Genomic DNA, 19,579 nt, shown 5'->3' with positions numbered 1-19,579 from the left:
ATCACCTCATGTCTTGGAACCTCAATTCTGTTTGCCCTCAAATGGGGATTTGAGTCAGGTAGCGCCTAAGGTTCCTTCTGGCTCCAACAGTCAGAGATGCTCAGAGATAGTCACAGTCAGAGACTCAGAGACCTAGAGCATCTCAATCTCCTTTATCCCCCACCCTGGCTCCACCCAGTTCATCACTAAGTCCTATGGGTCTGAGTCTAAAATAGATTTGAAATCTGCTTACCTTTACAGTGAGCACCCCAGTACTCACTGGAGAGCTTCCTCATTGGTCCTTCTCTCTTGTACCTCTCCAACCTCTGCTCCCACAGAATGGACAGCATGGTCCTTTTGAAATAAAAAAAAAAAATTGATTCTACTCCTCCACTTAAGCCCTTAAATAGTTTCCTTTTGCACTTAAAACACCATCTCAAATCCTTAGCAGGGACAACAAGATGACGCACCATCTGGCAGCACCCCTATCCCCGTCCCCTTCCCCTGCCTCATTTCAGAACCCCTTCCCCTCTTATTTCCACCAGCGCCACACGGCCTGCTCAGGTTCCTGGCTACATGCTGGTGGTTCACACGAGCTGCTACTGTGCAAGCCGCTCAGCCTAACTCTTAGCCTCTAATCCCACAACAAATGTCTTTCTCAAAGATGCCTTCTTGGACTCTTTGTTGTACATTGCATCCCTCTCAATTCTTTTTCTTGATAACACTTCTTATACTCTGCAGTTATGCATCCCTCTACGTGTCTCTTTGCTTCATATCCATGTCTCATTTTAAGCTCTAAGCTCCTCAAGGAGAAGGACAGTGTGGTTCGTCCATATATTCAGCACACCGGGGGGTTCTTGGCATATACTTGGCAATTAATAAATATTTGCAGAATAAATGAATGGATGAATTATCAAGTCCATCTATGAAGGGAGAGACAAGAATCGGACTGCTCTTTTCGTTACCATCTTATGAAGTCATTTAAAATAATACATGCAAAGCAATTTGAATCCATAAAGAAATATTTTTTTAAACCAAAGCATTATTCTTTTTCTAATTTAAATTCAATGAGCCAACATACAGTACATACTTCGTTTCAGATGTAGTGTTCAATAATACACCAGTTGTATATAACAACATGCAGTGCCTCATCACATCACGTGCCCTCCTTCGTGCCCATCACCCAATTACCCCACCTGCCCACTCACCTCCCCTCCAGCAACCCTCAGTTTGTTTTCTATAGTTGAAAATGTCTCAGGATACCTGGTGGCTCAGTGGTTGAGTGTCCGTCTTCAGCTCAGGTTGTAACCCCAGGGTCCTGGGATCGAGTCCCACATCAGGCTCCCCGCAGGGAGCCTGCTTCTCCCTCTGCCTGTGTCTCTGCCTCTCTTTCTGTGTCTCTCATTAATAAATAAATAAAATCTTAAAAAAAAAATTTTTAAGTCTCTCATGGTTTCTCTCCCTCTCTGATGACTTCCCATTCAGTCTTCACTCTCTTCCCTTATGGTCCTTTGCACTGTTTCTTATATTCCACCTATGAGTAAAACCATATAACTGTCCTTCTCTGATTGACTTATTTTGCTAGGTATAATACCCTCCAGTTCCATCCATGTAGATGTAAATAGTAGGTATTCATCATTTCTGATGGCTGAGTAATATTCCATTGTGTATATAGACCACATCTTCTTTATCCATCCCTCTGTCGACAAACATCTGGGCTTTTCCACAGTTTGGCTATTGTGGACATTGCTACTATGAACATTGGGTTCAGGTGCCCCTTTGGATCATTGCATTTGTATCTTAGGGGTAAATCTTACAGCACACACAAAGATAAACTCAAAATGGATGGAAGACCTAACTGTGAGACAGGAATCCATCAAAATCCTAGAGGAGAACACAGGCAGCAACCTCTTTGACCTCGGCTGCAGCAACTTCTTACAAGACATGCCTCCAAAAGCAAAGGAATCAAAAGCAAAAATGAACCACTGGGACTTCGTCAAGATGAAAACCTTCTGCACAACAAAGGAGACAGTCAGCAAAACTAAAAGGCAACCTAGGGAATGGGAGAAGATATTTTGCAAATGACATCTGATAAAGGGCAGTATTCTTAAAGTCATTGTTCATAGATTAACTCATCTGTGAGGTAAAGGTTTGTAAAGGTTTTTTTTTTTTTTTAATTTTAACAAAAGAACACACTTACGGACCACATAACAGAGTATCAAAAGATTTGGATTGATATTTTAATGACTCAAAAACTTTGATCATAGCATTACTGAATCTGTGACTTTAACCAAGTCACCTAGCAAAAAAGAATAACTATGTGCTTACTATCTTGTATCACCTGCTGAAGAGTGACTGAGGATATAGTAAACACATGCATATTTCCTGTCTCATTGGCATTCGCAGGCTATCTGAAATGAATATATCAAAAAGGGAACCTGCAATTGCCATAACTTTAAGTATCCGTTATAAGAAGGGAGTTAACTAGTATTATAATTATTATCAAAACACTGACTAAAATTCATTTTGCATAGTTTTTTTTTTTTTAACCTTTTTTAGTTCCCTTAGGCTAGGTTCTCTGAGCTTCCGGTCAATGAGTTAGATAATGAGTAAATTAAAACATGTTATTACAGAAGGTCGGGAATGTGGTGTGACCATTAGAAGGAAAGAAAATGAATCAAAGGCCTGGAGACTAAAAAAAAAAAAAAAAAAAAAAAAACAAAGGCCTGGAGACTGACGAAGGTGAGGAGGGAGTCCTAATCCCCTCGGAGTAAGCTTGGCTAGACATGAAGATGCAGCCACAGGAAATGTCATGCTACCAGTATAAACAGGTATGTCCACCTCCATCCCCTGGTTGCTAAAAAATAGAGATAATCGTCCCTGGTCTTAGCAACCAATGAGGAATATTGTGAGAATAAATTAGATACCGTTTTGCTTTGGAGGAAAAGCACTATATAATTTATGATATTGTTATTATAATCATTAGTCATCTTTGTCTAGATTTATGGAGTGACTCATCCTAAATTAAGCCTTTGGAACAATGAGAAGAGGGAAATTTATGAGACCTACAATGATTTTCTAGTCTCATAAAAGATTGTAGTACTTGATTCTTGAGATGTTGAAATATCTCTGCCTCTTAACAGGAGGCTACAGGGACCATCCTTTGATTCATTATTTGTTAAGTCTTTCAGGTCTCCCTCCTTTTGCTCCCCTGGGACTAATAATTCAGCAAGCATTTTAACAGTCACCTTGGCTGTCAATAAATTATTTTAACTTACCTTTACAAGTGCCTGCTATTTCTCTCCTTTTTCTATGAGAATAAAAATATTGCTACTTTTTTATTCCCCATAATTTCTCTACAAACCCACTTAACATCCCGGAAGCAGCTATAATATCAAAGCAATGAGCCAGGTGTAGAGACATAAGGAAATAAGATTCTGTCCCTCCCTCAAAGAGCTTGTAATTTAGTTGGAGAATATAACTAAGAGGACCAAATCTGGTGGATTTTTTTTTTAAATAACTATGAGGTCACAGGAACTGAATGGATAGAGAATGTGAAAGGGAGGGAAGAGTACGGAGGGCAGATCTGAGGAGGGACCCATCAGATACATTTTAGGCCCACTGAGCTGAGGTTGATAAGATGTCCAGCAAGAAGCTTGACCCATGGGTCTGGAGTGTGAGAAAGAGGTCAGGACTGGAGACTCCGATTTGGATCTCATCCAAGGAAAAATCCTGAGACTTGGGGACATTCCCAGTGAGAGAATATGAGACGAGAAGGGAAGATGAGGGAGAGTCTGATGGTTAAAGAAAAAAAGGGCAAGAGATGCTCTCCCTTTGCTGCATCTACTGTGAGAGTGAAGACCATTCTCAGCAATCAGAGAATCGTCACCATTCCAGAAAATGTCGACATCCCCCTGAAGGGACGCACTGTGATCGTGAAGGGCGGGCCCCAGAGGAACGCTGAGAAGGGGCTTCAATCACATCAATGTAGAACTCAGTCTTCTTGGAAAGAAAAAGAAGAGGCTCTGAGTTCACAAATGATGTGGAAATGGAAAAGAAGTGGCTACCGTTTGCACTGTCTGTAGTCACGCACAGAACATGATCAAGGGCTTTACACCGGGCTTCCATTACAAGGTGAGGTCAGTGTGTGCTCACTTCCCCGTCAATGTTGTTATCCAGGAGAATGGTTCTCTTTTTGAAATCCGAAATTCCTTGGGTGAAAAATACATTTGCAGGGTTCAGAAGAGGCCAGGTGTTGCTTGTTCTGTATCTCAAGCTCAAAAAGATGAATTAATTCTTAAAGGAAAATGACATTGAACTTGTATCAAACTCAGCTCCTTTGACTCAGCAAAAGACAACTGTTAAAACAAGGATATCAGAAAATTTTAGGATGGTATCTATGTTTCTGAAAAAGGAACAGTTCAGCAGGGTGGTGAATAAGATCTGAGTTGTCGAGCTACAGAAACAGCAAGATGCCAGATGATTTTTCAGACTTATTTGTGATACTTTAAAGATGCAATAAAAACTGTACTGATTTGGGGCAAAAAAAAAAAAAAGAAGAAAAGCAAAAAGAGGCAAGAGACAAGTCATTTTTGGGAGAGATCCAAGGGATGAGAAGGGCTAATGAAGAAAAAGGATAGGAAAAGGCAGAAAATGGCAGACAGTGAGGAAGGAAGAGGAATCTTGATGAAGAGCAGAGTAGAAGAGTCAACCTTGGAAATGAACCTCCTTCCCTCTCTCCAAGCAGCACAATGAGGGGCAGATGCGTGCAGATATACTCTGAGGTGGGACAGAGGAGACTTACAGGAGAGATTGTTGGCCATGCAATGGAAAATTAAATTACAAAAGGCTGTGGTGGGGCCGCCTGGGTGGCTCAATCGGTTGAGTGACCAACTCTTGGTGTTGACTCAGGTCATGATCTCAGGGCCGTGAGATCGAGCCCCATGTTGGACTCCGTGCTCAGCTTGAGTTTCCCTCTCTCTCTTTCTCTCTCCCTCCGCTCCTCTAAATGAATAAATACATAAACAGAATCTTTTTAAAGACAAAAAAGGAAAGGTTGTGCTCAGAAAAGACAACAACGTGTAGAGAAAGGAGCACAGATTTTGGCATTGGCCAGGTCTGGATCCAAACCCCAGCTCTTACACTGATGCTCACTGAGATGTTGGACACGTGCCTTCTTCAATGGAGCCTCCGTCCCGTCTTCTGTAGAATGGGCAGCAGCAAGGACATCCTCCCTGAGGTCGTTTCAAGCACTAAGAGCCCATGGGCGAAGCGCCCCGCTCTGGCCTGGGCCCGGGTAGGGACGAACGATGGACACAAACTGGCTCAAGAAACAGAACCGAGGTTCTCGCACTTCAGATTTCTAGGCCGCCTCCAGAATCAAGAGGTCCAGGATGGGAACCTCATAAATCTGCGCGTTCTAACGAGTTCCCAGGGCATGCTGACACCCAGGTCGAGGTAGAGGAAAGATCAAAGGGGCAAGAGACTTTGTTGGCACCGGAACCCAGGTCCCAGAAGAACCAGATCGTACCTCTTGTTCTAGTCATTCTTCCATGGATGCACTTCATTGTTTCATCTCCAGAACCTTGGCTACCCTGCCTTGGGAGCACTGGATCTCAGCCCACTGCTCGGCTGGAGCGGTGGGTGCAGAAGTGAAGGCTACCTGCAGCTTCCCTGAAGAGGGAGATAAAGGGGAGGCTGCTACCTGTACCCCGCGTCTGTCCCCAGGGCTTGGAGCCAGGGTCCCCGGGACGGCGTCAGTAGCTGGGAGCCAGGCTGAGGTAACAGGACTTTTTTTTTTTTAAGTGGAAACTGTCAAAGTTTAAATATTATTTTAATTTTGTTCTGTCTTTTCAATATTGCATGGCCCAAGTGTTTAATATTTCACATGTTTCTCTCTCTCTCTCTCTTTTTCATCTTAAATTACCTTTTATTTCTCTTATTCTTTTCCTTGGCCCCAAAGTACCTTTATTGCTAAAAATGATAGTTTATAACCCTTTGCCATGGATCAGATTATCTCCAAGCAATTTCTTTTCCCGTTTTTTGTTCCTAATTCCTTCCCATTGTATTATTCAGTTATTCCATTCTATTGCATCCATTATTCACTACTTTTTTTTTTTCAAAAATTGATTCTGCAGAAATCGAACACCCTCATTTTTCATTTCTTGGTTGGAGTTACTTTAGAAACTCAACTAGATTATGGCTCCTAATGCACTAATGCTCCGCTGAGTGCACGTTGCCCGGCATTTTTATAAGTTCTGAATATAAAGTCAAGTCAAACCCTATTCCTTTTCAAGATTCTCCTTTCATATATCGTTTAAGAAAATTGCTCAACCATCCTGCTTGCTTCTACTTAGTCCCTGACTCATTTCCTCACTGTTGAATGCCCTATCATCCTTCCTACATTTATATTTTCAGCCAAGGAGGGGAACGTTAACCTGACATTTTGGTGCAGACCGTCGGTGACACCATGTTCTGCGGCTGGAGCCTGAGGACGGCAGGGGCATGAAGATGACACCGGTCGATGCGTTAGTCAGCACGAACCCCTGTCTCTTCTCTGCATCAAGGGCCAACTACACCTCACTTGTGATCTTTCTCATCAACAAATTTTTATAATTATTCTCAGCTTCCTTTAACATAGGGAAGCTTAGTCTCTTGCTTTGTGCATAGTCAACACTCAAAACCATGAACGACTGAATGACAAGTGAATGGAATGCAGACCCAACACAGCCCAGTCGTGCCTACTTGCCTAGCTACTTACTCTCATGCCCCTCTCCTAGGGGTATGGTATTCAGAACTCCCCAGTTCCCCAAACGTGTCAGGCTCACTCATGCCCCCAAACCTTGGTGTGGGCCATCCATTCCCACCCTACTTTCTCTGATTAGCACGTCTTTCCTTCCTTCCCCAGAAAGTTGCTCCTGAGCCCCTGCCTGGGTTGGGTGGCCCTCCTCTGAGTGCTGGAAACATCTCAGCTTCTTTGGCCAAACACAGTACTTACAAGGTCACCCGGGGGGCTCAGCAGCTGAGTGTCTGCCTTTGGCTCAGGTCGTGGTCCTGGGGTCCTGGAATCGAGTCTCACCTGCTTCTCCCTCTGCCTCTCGCTCTGTGTCTGTCATGAAGAAATAAAGAAAATCTTTATTAAAAATTTTTAAAAAATAAATAAACGCAAGGGCTTTGGGAGGCCCGCATGGCACAGTCGGTTAAGCGTGTGACTCTTGGTTTAGGCTCAGGGTTGAGTTGGGTTCCACACTTAGCGAGGAATCTGCTTGAGACTCACTCTTCCGTCTGCCCCTCAGCCCCCCACATATGATCTCTCTCTCTCTCTCTCTCTCTCTCTCTTTCTCAGATAAATAAATAAAGCTTTAAAAAAATAAATTAAAGCAGGGGCTGTGTCTCGTGGCATCGTTACAATCCCAGCTTTCCACCTTAATGCTCGAATGGTGGTGCTGGGAATGAGTGAGGATGTGCTGGTATCCAGGTGAGAGGCAGAGATGATTGAGACAGGAAAGTTGCCATGAGCACCGACAGGAGGAGAAAGGTGTGAAAGACGACAGGAAGAATTTTGCAGGTGGGACAGCTCATTAGATGCAGGGTGGTGGGAGGGGAAAGTAAAACACGGCTGCCAGGGAGATTTCAGGTGCTTGAGCAGAGGCCTAGGAACTTAATTTCCAAAGAGAACACCAGTAGGCCTCTACCATTCAGCCTATTCTCTAGTGTTTCTAACAGAGAAGAGTATTCTTTACTGAAGTAAGACAACAACATAGCCAAGTCAACTTTTAGCAGTTCCAAGTAGCACAAAGGAATATATGGGGAGTTTGGGGGCCCTGATGGGGCTCAAGGTTGAGCATCAGCATTCAGCTCAGGACGTGACCCCAGGGTCCCGGGATCGAGTCCCGCATCGGGCTCCCTGCATGGAGCCTGCTTCTCCCTCTGCTTGTCTCTCTGCCTCTCTCTGGGTCCCTCATGAATAAATAAATAACATCATATATATATATGTAGATTAAAGATAAAATCATAGAACCCAAGAGGGGGACGCATGGTGCCCTCACAACAGAACTGGTCCTGTCACGTCTTTGCACGGTGGCCTTCCAGCTGTGAGGTCCCATACAGGTACTTCTGGTTTAAGCTCCTGCGCAGCCGTTAAGCAGGTGAAATTACACCTGCCAACGCCGTTGTCACGTTCTGAGCCTTCTACAAACAACATCTCAACCCTTAATATTTCAGGAACTGATTTCTCCTTTCTGGGGTGATGGGTCCCTGCCCCACTCTCATCTCTCTCTCTCTCTCTCTCTCTCTCTCTCTCTCTCTCTCTCTCTCTCATTTCAGGTCTGCTCCTGCCATCCGAGTTGTCTCTGCTCGGACGGAAATGTAATCCATAGCGACACCTACCCAGACCTCGGCCCCTCCCTATCCTATCTCAGTGAGACCCCTGTGACTTAACACAGGTTCCTAACCGCAACCACATCCCATATAAGCTGGAAGAATTTTAAAGCTACAGCTGTCCCATGACCCCCCTTTCTCCATCCCTCTGTAAAGCCCACCTTTCCTCCCAGATCTGGCCTCCGACCGGTCACTCGGCTAACAATCCCCTCCCCCCCTTAATTCTTAGAGCACATATTTTCTGTAACAGTAGAAAATACGTGCTCATCTCAGACATTTTCCGTGGCTGGTTGGCTGGAGGGGCAGTGCCTGGATGAGGGGCACGCCACATGCTCCGTCGCTCCTGCTTACGTGCAGTGGACCCTGTGCAAGCAGCACCTTGTCTCTCTCTCTCTCTGGGATAGATGTTAGGGTGGCATTCCGGAGAACATTGCACGAGAAGCAGGAGGTGGTCCGGCACAGGGAAGGTGCTTCCTACCCTGCAGGTCTGACCCTGATTCAGGTGTGAGCCACCAGCCGGCGAAGGGTCCGTGTCTTCTCATTGTGCCCCCGGACATTGCACCATCACTCTTCATATGGGAGCCTCCGTGCACCCCCGGCAGCCCAGGAGGCTCGTGGGCTCGTGTGCGAGCAAAGCCTCAGTCTCCACCCTTCTTCCCAAGTCCCTGACTGCACACTCGCGTGCAAGCAAGCAGTCCGGCCTGCGGAGCTGGAGCAAAGCAAGGGGGCAGGAGCCGGGTGCAGGTGCGCGAGGGCTGGCGTCTGCGAGGATGATTACCCTCATCATGGAAGCTGCCAGACGACTTCAGCATATTCTGTGGCATGTAAACTGCCAAGAAAGAACACTGTCAGCAGTGTCATTTCTAACGAGGGAGAAACAATACATGAAGCAGGAAAAAAAAAAAAAAAAGATAAAACCCCACCCAGTGGGCCGTGTCCCCTAAATACCCCGGCAGGAGTCTACGCCTCTCCTCCCCCTGTCGCCCTGTGGCCGGAGGTGCCCCCTGCCACAATCACTGCCTGACACTGGAGACTAGGGCTTGGAAAAAGTAGAAACCATGAAATCGCCAAGCCCTGGAAATCCAGGTAGCTGCTACACAAGTCCATCTGGCCACTGAGCGCCTTCTTGCATTTTGCTCAGAATTCTCATCTATATACGGATAATATTTGTCTGGAGAGTGTCTTGTGGCCTCTCTAGTGATTTTTTTCTTCCTTTTCACATTGTTGGTTTTAATACAGCTTATGATTTAAAAAAAAATGGTTATCTTGGTTAGAGAAAATTTCTAGCCTGAGCGAACGCGTTGAGGTTGCGGAAACTTTGTTTTCGTAAATAAGATCGACAAAGTCATGAGAAGACCTTAGACACATGTGTACCAGTGACCTACAGGTTGACACACATGTATTGCCACAGATAGTGGCATGTGGCAACTAATGAGGAGCACAGCCCATCCCAAGGTGCAGAAGCTCCGTCTGGAAGCCCTTCCCCTGTTAACAAACACTTATGTGACCTGGAGTCCTCACGGACCACCCCTCTCATTGAACACCCCTATCTTCAATGAAATCTGGCTTTTCCAGGAGGCTACCAAATCCCCTGACACCTGTCCTGCATCCCATGTGCCTTGGAGCATGTCAGGATGTGGGCTTCGTGTCCCCCCTGTTCCCCACTGTCTTCCACTCCCTGTCAGCACAAGCGTCCCATGTCAACTGCGCTTCTGGAACAAGTGCACGTTTTCTGCTTAGGCTCCTGCTTACATCCAGGCAGACCTCCTTCCCTCCATGGTCCTCATTCTTTGACAGACAGACCCTCGCTTACTCTGCTTCTTGGATTTAGGAACTTGGTTTCTCTTCCCTAAACACATCGTCCTGTTCTTGATCCTACAGTCAGTACTGTTATGTTTACTCGGGTAACCAGAGCATGCCCCCCCTTTAAAGGAATGCCACACTAATTGCCTATGCAAAGGCAGTTGTTTGTTGCTTGTACGCAGCTTTCTGATTACTGTTTGAATACGGTCAAAAAGAAATTGGATTTTTTTTTGTGCACGCCTGATTCCCTTGCATGCATGCCTTTGTCAAAATTTTGACACAGTAAATACGGGCCTCCTCCATGTGGACCCCAATTGATTAATTAAAGGAGAAATTCATTGCAAAATTGCCAGCAGCTGTTGGCTAGAACAGAGGCTGGGGAGTCATAGACAAAACGGCTCGCAGTGGATCAGGACCATTTCTAGAGGATGTGTGTCTGAATTCTGTGGAAAGTGAGTTCTACCTCTCAATCTGGGCCTTTTTTCTCACTCCATGGTCTATTTAGAATGTATAATGTATTTTCCCTCGAGGAACAAACAGGTCAAGAACAAACCCTAAACATTTTCCTTTCCCTGCTTACTTGCTTGCTTTCTCATTTTCCTTCTCTCCTTTTGTTTCTCTCTCTCTTTTCTTTCTCTCTCTCTTTTCTTTCTTTCTTTCTTTCTTTCTTTCTTTCTTTCTTTCTTTCTTTCTTCTTTTCTAGATCAAAGATAAATAAATGCATAGCAAGACACCTTGCTCACTACCAGAGCACTTGTGCTACAGGAGAAGCACGCACAGGAGGGACAATTCACCTGGTACAAGACCACAGAGGGAGGGAAAAGCTAAAACCGCTTCTCTCTGCAAGCTCCTCTGACTCATGAGATCCAATGTTCTGAATTCTGACAATAGGGGTGCACGGAATTTCAGATCCATCCTGAAGGGGAGACGAAAGAAGTTTCCAACAAATACCAAAGAGCAAACAATGTCCAAAAATAAGGTTTTGGGGCCACAGGTGTCGTGAGAGACTGTGGGGTGACAGAAGGGGAGGAAGTCAGCAGGGCAGAGGGGAGCCACGCAGAACAAATGGTTCCGAGCAAATGTCTCTAATAAGTCACGGCAGTGACGGTTCCTGAAGGTCCTGCCTGGTTCCCCACAAAGCTAAGGGTGCAGTTTTCTCCACGTGTGGCGTGCGGGACCAGGGGCTCATACACCTGGGCTCTGACCTCACCCCAATGGAGAGCTCAGCTGGGGGAGCAGGTTGGGACCTGAGCCACTGTGCATGCCCCCGGGGCCACCTGTGAGTCCCCGCCTGTGGGGTTGGAGCCCATCAGGCCCAATCTTCTCCGGCTGCCCCAGCGGGTCTGACTCCGTGATCCTCAGTCTGTGTGCAGGGCGCCTCTGTCTCCACGCAGCACCCGTGGGACATCAGTGTGTTGCATACTGCCTGGGCGGGGTCCAGGACCTAAGCCACACACTAGAACTTTGAGAAACCACATGGGGGGGGGAACCAACCTCAGCTTGAGTATCACGTTTCTCCTCAAAGTGGTCAACGTGTTGGAGGCCACGTCAAATGTTTGCTACAGACCGAGGCAGGGTGTGGATGTCCATGCTCAGAGACTTCTGTGCCAAAGGGACTTGAGGTATGTCTTCAAAATAATCTGAATAGTTACCATTCATTGAGTGCCTACTAAGTGTCCAACACCGTATCAACATCATCTCTGATGACCCAAACCGGCCACAAGAGGTTGTTATTATGCTCATTTTCCTAGTTAGGAAACCAACTGCTGAAATAAGAAAGGACTCACCACGGTTCCACAACTGGCAAAGGGCAAAGGCAGGTCTGGACATAGTTTATTTTGCCAAAGCCTACAGTCCTCCTCATTATGCTTTCCCCCCATCCATCTAGAAATGCTTACAGTGACTAGTGTCAGTTCCCCGGTTGCTCAGCTCTATTAAATAGGCCACGTCCTTTTCCTCATGGAGCTCACTGATCCTCAACCACAGTAAGTGATAATTCCCCAAACCCACCCAAAATTTACTTCCTTTTACTCTTACGGAGTCTGCTAAATCCTATAACTAGAGAAGCAGTGGTATCACCACCAGCTTGAAGCCAGCTCCCGGCAGCACCTTCCAATGGAATCGTTCCTGCCTCCCTTCCTCTTCCTCTTTTTCACTTTGTTCCAACCCCCAGGGCTCAGAAATCATAGCTGCCAAGATGACGGAGAGTAAACCAGAATGCACGGGGGGGAAAAAGAAGCCAAGTCAAAACCCTTGCCTGGTAATGAACTCTGGGTCTCTAGTCTCAAAGAGACCCAAGCTCCTGTTCCATGTTTTGAGGGGGAAAGAGGTTAACAATAATTGAGATCAGAGGTGGGGGTTTTTTCATTGTTATGACACCAGAGTTAATATATTATGAATTTATTTGATACTGTGTTTGGGACTGAATGGGACCACAGGAGCCTTTATTACCTACCTAAGAGTGACTAGAAATCACAAATATCAAAGTGAATAGAATGGATCAAGAACTCTCCACAAAAGATTTGAGACCCCTGTGGTCAACAGCAAACAAGATTCAACATGAAAATATTCCAGTCCGAATAAAAGCGATTTGGGCTCTATTTTATCTCATAGCCAAAGGCTATGAGATCCAAGTCTCATATTGTCCTAAAGAGACCAAGCAACATTTTATGTATATATGCCTTTTACTGGAGAAAGAATCCACAGCTTTAATCAGAGTCACAAAAAGATTAAAATTATTTCCAAACCAAGAACTTCTGGAAGCCCAGGACAGCCTGGGACTTCAGCTTCAGATCTGGTTTATATCCCCTTCTGACACAGTGTTGGTCAGGGCCCAGCCAATCCTGCCTGAAAGTGGACCCAAGTGGTGGGATGCAGCCTGATCTGTGCTCCAGAAAGTCCTTTGGATGTGATTCCAGAAACATCTACGGTTTAGATGGGGAAAAGATAAAAATTAGCTTTCAAATTCAGGATATGGTTATCTAGGTTATAGAAACACCTCAAGAACTTGATGGCTCATTGAGGTCACCTCTATCCTGACTTTATTTGGACTCTTTTCAGTGAATTGTGGTGTGCATGTTTTCCAAACCTTTATGCATGCTTTGGCATAAAATGCAAATAACTCAATTGATTGTGAATTTCCTGATGCTCAACTCCTGGCTACTAACCTTCCAAGGACTTAGCTTCTCCATAGTATCTACAACTGGGTAAGGTGATGCCTGCACTCCTTGTTCTAGCTGCTTCTTGGAAAGCAAAGCTAGTCCAAAGTATCAGGTTTTAATTGAGCTCATAGCCCTGCCATCCCCGCTCACCCAAATTCTAGCTACCTTTCCCCCATTTGACAAACTATCCCAATTGGGTCCCTAGCCATCACAGCATCAGCCAGCCAGCAGTCCCAGGAAGCGAGTCATTAGCATCTCAAGCTGGAGTTGAAGAAATGCTTTCACGGAATGTCATAGGATATCGTTCATTTGATGCACAGCAAAGCAATTGGGAAAATGTTAATTCTCTCTTAAGAATCAAGCACGAATAATAAAACTTAAATTGGTCCATGGGAGAGATCAATTAGCTGCTAGAAATTGTATCTTGCAGTCAGTTCTCAACCATCCATATTCATAACAAAGGGGCAGGGGTCATGGAACCCGGCAGGTGATTTTTAAATAATTAGTATTTGGCTTTAGAACTCTCCATATATTTATTTGCATCAAAGTTACCTTCCTAATAATGTTTTGCTTATATTAACATTTAAATGATGACCAGCTCCCTGGAAAGCAGCAACTGGTTGCACCTGAAGAGACAACCTGCATCCAGACAAGGTGGGAGCAGTGAAGTCAAAGGAGAGATTACAATTTTTACTCTGCATTAAATCTCCCAAACTCAAATAACTGAGAACGAGCTCTAATGCCCTTCAACATGAGTCTTTCAGAAATTGCTCCCCGACCTCCGGTTAAATACCCCTGTGGGCGTCCCTCGATATCCCATAGTCCTTCACACCACCTACCATGCCAGTTGCAATTATGTGTTCCATCTCTGCTTTCCACCCTATAGCCCATGAGCTCCAAGGAGGCGGAACAGAGTCTGTCTTATATGACCTTTCATCCCAACACTGGGAAGGTTCACTGGTACATAGTATGTAGCCAACAAATGTTTGTTTATTGAGTGGATGGAATCTACATTGATCCTCCAAATTATCTATGAAAAATGAGAAAGATCCATTCAACATTGACACAGTATATGTAATTGTGTCCTCAGGAGAAAGCCTGATGGGGGGATGGAAGCTTTATGAGCTCAGGGCTCCCCGCTTGTCTTATCCACTGCTGTGCACACGGAGGGTGCAGTGCCTGGTGGATTGTCCAAGTGCAGCAAGTGTGATCAAGCCAGGGGCCCCAGCACCTCCCCTTGCCCACATCATAGGTGCTTTTCCCCCCACTTGAGAGGTTATCTCAGCTCACATGGTCCCTCACATAGTCACAGAAACTGTTTGGAACAATGAATGAGAATAAGCAAGAAAAAGTTGCACGGCTCTAGCTGCGTAGTTTTCCTACCAGGGTGCAGAGAGGCAATGGGGAACTGTAACAGAATTGTAAAGAGGCAGAGAGTTAGGCAGAGAGTTAGCGTAGCTTTGCCCCTTGGGGAACAAACAAAACCTGGTGTTACTCATGCTTGTTTCTGTGGTAAAGGCATTAGATCCTATCTGTCTGTCTGTCTGTCTCTCTTTCCCTCCCTCCCATCTTTCCCTCCGTCCCGTCCTCCTCCCTCTCTCCTCTTGCCCTCTCCCTCTTCCTCCCCTCTTCCTTGTCTCTGTCTCTGTCTCAGGTTGACCTTATCTCTATGCATCGACACTCGGGTGCTCTTTCTGGGGCACGTCAGGACTTCTGAATCTGTGCGGCCAACCGATCCATGTAGTCCTTTTGAAAAATGTTTTGTTAAAAAAAAAAGAAAGAAAAAAAGAAAAATGTTTTGATACCATTCCACCCTGACGTGGAGTTTTCAGAGCGGTAACCTTGACGTCAGAACACAAGTCATCAGCAGTATGCCTACCCTTGCTCTGGAATCCAGTGGAGGACCTGAGACCATGTCAACACAGGACTTACACAGTCATATGAATGGCCAGGAAACCTTCATTCATCAAAACCACCTTGGAGGGGGATCCCTGGGTGGCTCAGCGGTTTCGCACCTGCCTTCAGCCCAGGGCGTGATCCTGGAGTCCCGGGATGGAGTCCCGCATCTGGCTCCCGGCATGGAGCCTGCTTCTCCCTCTGCCTGTGTCTCTGCCTTTCTCTCTCTCTCTCTCTCTCTCTATGTCTATCATAAATAAATAAAAATAATTTTTTTTTAAAAAACCACCTTGGAGACCACCTGGGGGGACAGTATCCTCACTTTATAAAGGAAATTGTGGTGGGGGAGTGCTGGTGCAAGGTGACCATACATTGCAGAACTCACAGGACAGCCTGAGAGTCACCTGGCTGACAAGGGAGACATTTTCTCTTTGTGGTTATCCCCTAACTCAAGAGATAGGCCCTTCCCCTCGGCCTGTAGACAGACAGTAGTCCCCCCCCCCAGTATTGAAAGGGTTCGAAAAGGTAGGAACCTTGACCTAGTTTCCTCCACTAGCGATCACCCTATGTATCCTAACTTCCATAACCAAACTCCTAGCAGTAGACTTTGGCACTTACTGATTTTATTTTTTTCCCCTCAATCTATGGCCCCATACAAAAAGAGCTAGAAGCTTCCCCTCCTCTACAGCTCTTGTTCAGCTGCTGAGAGATTTGCTCCAGATTCCAAAATTTAAATGATTCCCCCTCCTCTAGAATATACAGATTCACTTTTGGGTAGAGGGACGGGGTTGCCAAAAGCCTAAGTAGCAATTCTAACAACGTCTCATTTAAGGAAGATAATATTTACTACTTTTCACCTAAAGGACCCTTGTCTCCACAAGAACACAATTTCACATCTGTGCAGACGGGACCCGGCCAACAGGGGACTGAACCCATTGGTGGAGTCTTGACAAAATCACCCTCTTCTTCCTGACATTTGAACAACACCCTTTTCCTGACATTTACAGCCAAGCAAAGTCAGTCAGCCCTGGTGGTGATGAGCTGGCATGTGGATCCTGGGTTCATCCCCTAAGTAAGCAATTTCTTTATTCAAGACAGTTTTCTGACTTTTGCAGGATGAGTCAAAATGAGTCCTGGCCAATTATTCATGTTTTCCAAGTCATGTGACATCCTTGCTCTATCAACTGCCATGAGGATGGGAAGGACAGGACAGGTCAGCTACTGGGTAGAGAAGTCTAGGCTTTGCTGTTGGTATTGTCACAGTCACCAGCATCCTAAGTGGGCAGGGGAGACAAAGAGACATCTCAGCCTGGGCTCCACTGAAAATAGAGCCTGGATATTGAATACAGGGCCTACTTTGAAAGGTAGAGTCATGAGGCAGGGAGAGTTCATGAAAGGAGAAGTGTGACAAGGAAGGTTACAGAGCCACAGCATGTCATCACACTGGCCACTGCTTTACCAGAATCCTCAAAGACACACAGCTGGCCGCTCAGCAGGTGCAGTGACTTCAGCCACCTGGGATGCCTCCAGACAGGCTGTGCATCGAAGCTGCTCAAGGCAGCTGCTTCAAGGAGGAAGGAGGGGAAATTCCGCTGCATAGCTACTTCCCTCTCTTGTCTCCCAGATTCATTACACTGGGGGCTCTTCCCTCCAAACCCCGAGTCACAATGCCCAGCTCCCTCAGAAGCTGTTCAAGAGACCCATTCCAGGACTCCAGCAGCCCACTGCATCCAAGCCTGAAGTGGCCAGAGGAGCCAGAGGCCCCGGGAATTCCACCCATCAGCCTCAGGTGGCAAAAATCACACAGACCCACGAAGGACTAACCAATCTGTCTCAGTGGCAGCTGAGGGCCAGCCAGCAGATGAGGTTTGAGAATCTGAGGAGGGGTTTGAGACTAGAGCATTCAACAGAAGCTAGGATGACAATCACGTCCAAAGCACAGAAACTTCCACCAAATACCTCTTCATGTGGAGAGCCTGGACTGGGTCCCTCATGACAAAAGCATAGTAGATATGCCAACCTTGGCATTACAAAATATCAAGTCAAAATGATCTGTTCTGCTAGATGTAATGACATTAAGGTGCGTGCTAGCCAGGAGAGACAGACCCTGTGGTGTACTATCGAGGCCACCCATGAGCCCGAAGCACCAGACCCAATGGGTACCCTTCAATCTTTACTTAGCGGTCAAGTTAAGTCTTTGCCGTACTTCACACAGCTGAACTCTTTTTCGATATGAAACGTTTTCCTTCCTCTGATGCCAAATGCAGATTCCCTCTGATTCTCCTCTTCCTTTTTGGTCTCCTTCGGTGGGTACTTTTCTTCCCACTGACTCTGTAAAAACTAGTGTTCCTTGGGTCTCCTTTCTCAGCCCAATGCTCTTGGGGAACCTCATCTGCATCACTACTCATACTGCTCCCCTGGGCTGAGATGCCTACAGCTCCAGACTTGTGAGTGAGGCATGATCCCAGCCCTCTATGGGGAAAAAGACAAAAGACCTCAATTACAATGACCCTGGGTAGGAAATGCTAAGCTAAAAAGTGTGATGATGGCAGGGGCACCGAGAACACACTCAGCCTGAACCAATTCTGAGAGACTAAGAAAGGAGTTATTCTGAAAGATGAAAAGAGGAAGAAAGTTCCAGGAGAAAAAAAAAAAAAAAACCTCACAGAACACAGGCCCGAGACAGCATGGGATCAGAGAATAAGCAGTGAATCTGAAAAGCGAGCTGAAAAATCTGTAGAGACACAACCAGAAAGGCAGAGGAAGGTCACAAAGGGCCTTACGCAACAGGCCACGGTGTCTAGACTTCACATCCTAAGAGCAGGATCAAGGCAGGGTCAACTTTCCATTTTATAAATATCCCTTTGTGAGGACTGTGGTTTGGAGGCTATGCCGGGGAAGGGTGGAGACAGGCCAGGAAGTTGTGGCCACACCCAAGCAAGACACTTGAAACCATTAAGAGTCTGGCAGTAATGATCCTTGTTTTTCCCATTGAAAGTAACCTGTGCGAGGTAAATCCTGAGCCAGTTCCAACATTTTTGTCTATATGCTTAGAGAATGGCTTAACAAATGGCTTTCTTGATTCTCAAACACTGACTTGATCTCTGGGTCTTCCAGGCAACTGTTCATTCAGCATCCTCCAACAACTCCAGGAAATAAAAACTATTTTGTAACTGCCCAAATCATCTATTCCTCTATCATTTTTTTGTTCATTTTTTTAAATGTATATCGACCAGTTACAGGAAAAAAAAAACAAAACAAAAAAACAGTCCCCCATCAATTACTGTGAGTTGTGGAAGGAGGACACAAGTCCTCAGGAAGTGATATTCCAGTGAGGTACAGTTAGCAAAAGGATCAGCTGTGAAATGGGACAAATGAAAGAAGGACAGAGAGAGAAGCCCCGGGAGTGGGCCATGGGTGCCTGCAGAAGAAGGAGAGGGTAACTGTGTTTAGGAGGTTTGAGTTAGGCTTGAAATGGCTAGGATCTCAGGCAGAGATAGGGGACAGATAACCCTGACAAAATGCCAAGGGCCTGACATCACTGCTGAATGGCTAGGGTTGGTCAAAGTGGCAGGTGGATAGAGGAACACAGTAGAAAAAGAAAAATGGTGGACAGTTCAGGGAGACTTTAAGGTTGAGGTCGAGGCAATGGCAGTTGAGCTGTTTGAGTAGACATCTTCTGGGGCACCTGTGTGTCTCTGTGAGGGCATTCCACAAGGCCATACGCGATGTACTGACTCAGCCAATCACCTCTACAACTATTTGAACTGAAACAAATTGAATCCATTTTCTTGTTGACAGCACGGCCTTATTATCAACCCTTCCTCACAAGGAGCTGCCTTCAGAGCAAAGCCCTCGGTGCAAACTCAAATTTTCCCAGTCCTCTCATGGCCACTCATGGATACAAGGCAGCTCAACTGAGCCTGCAGGGTTGTCTACACCCGTATCTCTGTTCACGTAGAGGATCTCCATTATTTTAGACTTAAGAGACCAGAGCTGCTATGTTATGGAGCCTGCATGAAGGCAAATTCCCTAATAACACATTAGGATGTGATCGACTCAAATCCATGGGGCCAAAAAGTAAAATGCACTAGTCAAGAGACATGTTAATAGGTTAAATGAACCTCCTAAATTGAGTTCACTGAGGAGACCCAGAAATAAATTCAAGAGGCCCATTCCCTTTCCCTTTTTTTTTTATTTAATATTTTTATTTATTTATTCATGAGAGTCACAGAGAGAGAGGCAGAGGGAGAAGCAGGCTCCATGCAGGGAGCCCGATGTGGGACTCGATCCCGGGTATCCAGGATCACGCCCTAACCCAAAGGCAGACACTCAACCACTGAGCCACCCAGGCATCCCGA

General features: G+C 45.8%; 1 long non-coding RNA gene and 1 pseudogene across 1 annotated transcript in view; one reads left to right on the top strand and one right to left on the bottom strand.

Moving 5' to 3' along the window:
- Positions 1-193: 193 nt before the first annotated feature.
- Positions 194-19,579, bottom strand: part of LOC140595165 (uncharacterized) — a 42,832-nt gene continuing 23,446 nt past the window's right edge. The window contains exons 3-4 of the long non-coding RNA XR_011996579.1: positions 6,977-7,087; positions 194-333 (exon numbers count right to left, since the gene is read on the bottom strand). This is a non-coding gene — a long non-coding RNA (uncharacterized lncRNA). The remainder of the gene's footprint in view (positions 334-6,976; positions 7,088-19,579) is intronic.
- On the top strand, positions 3,762-4,513 carry LOC112931652 (large ribosomal subunit protein uL6 pseudogene; annotated as a pseudogene).

Source organism: Vulpes vulpes, chromosome 13 (genome assembly GCF_048418805.1).
Source record: "Vulpes vulpes isolate BD-2025 chromosome 13, VulVul3, whole genome shotgun sequence".
Taxonomy (NCBI): domain Eukaryota; kingdom Metazoa; phylum Chordata; class Mammalia; order Carnivora; family Canidae; genus Vulpes; species Vulpes vulpes.
The sequence above is the reverse complement of the archived record's forward strand: the minus strand, read 5'-3'. Positions and strand labels throughout refer to the sequence as shown.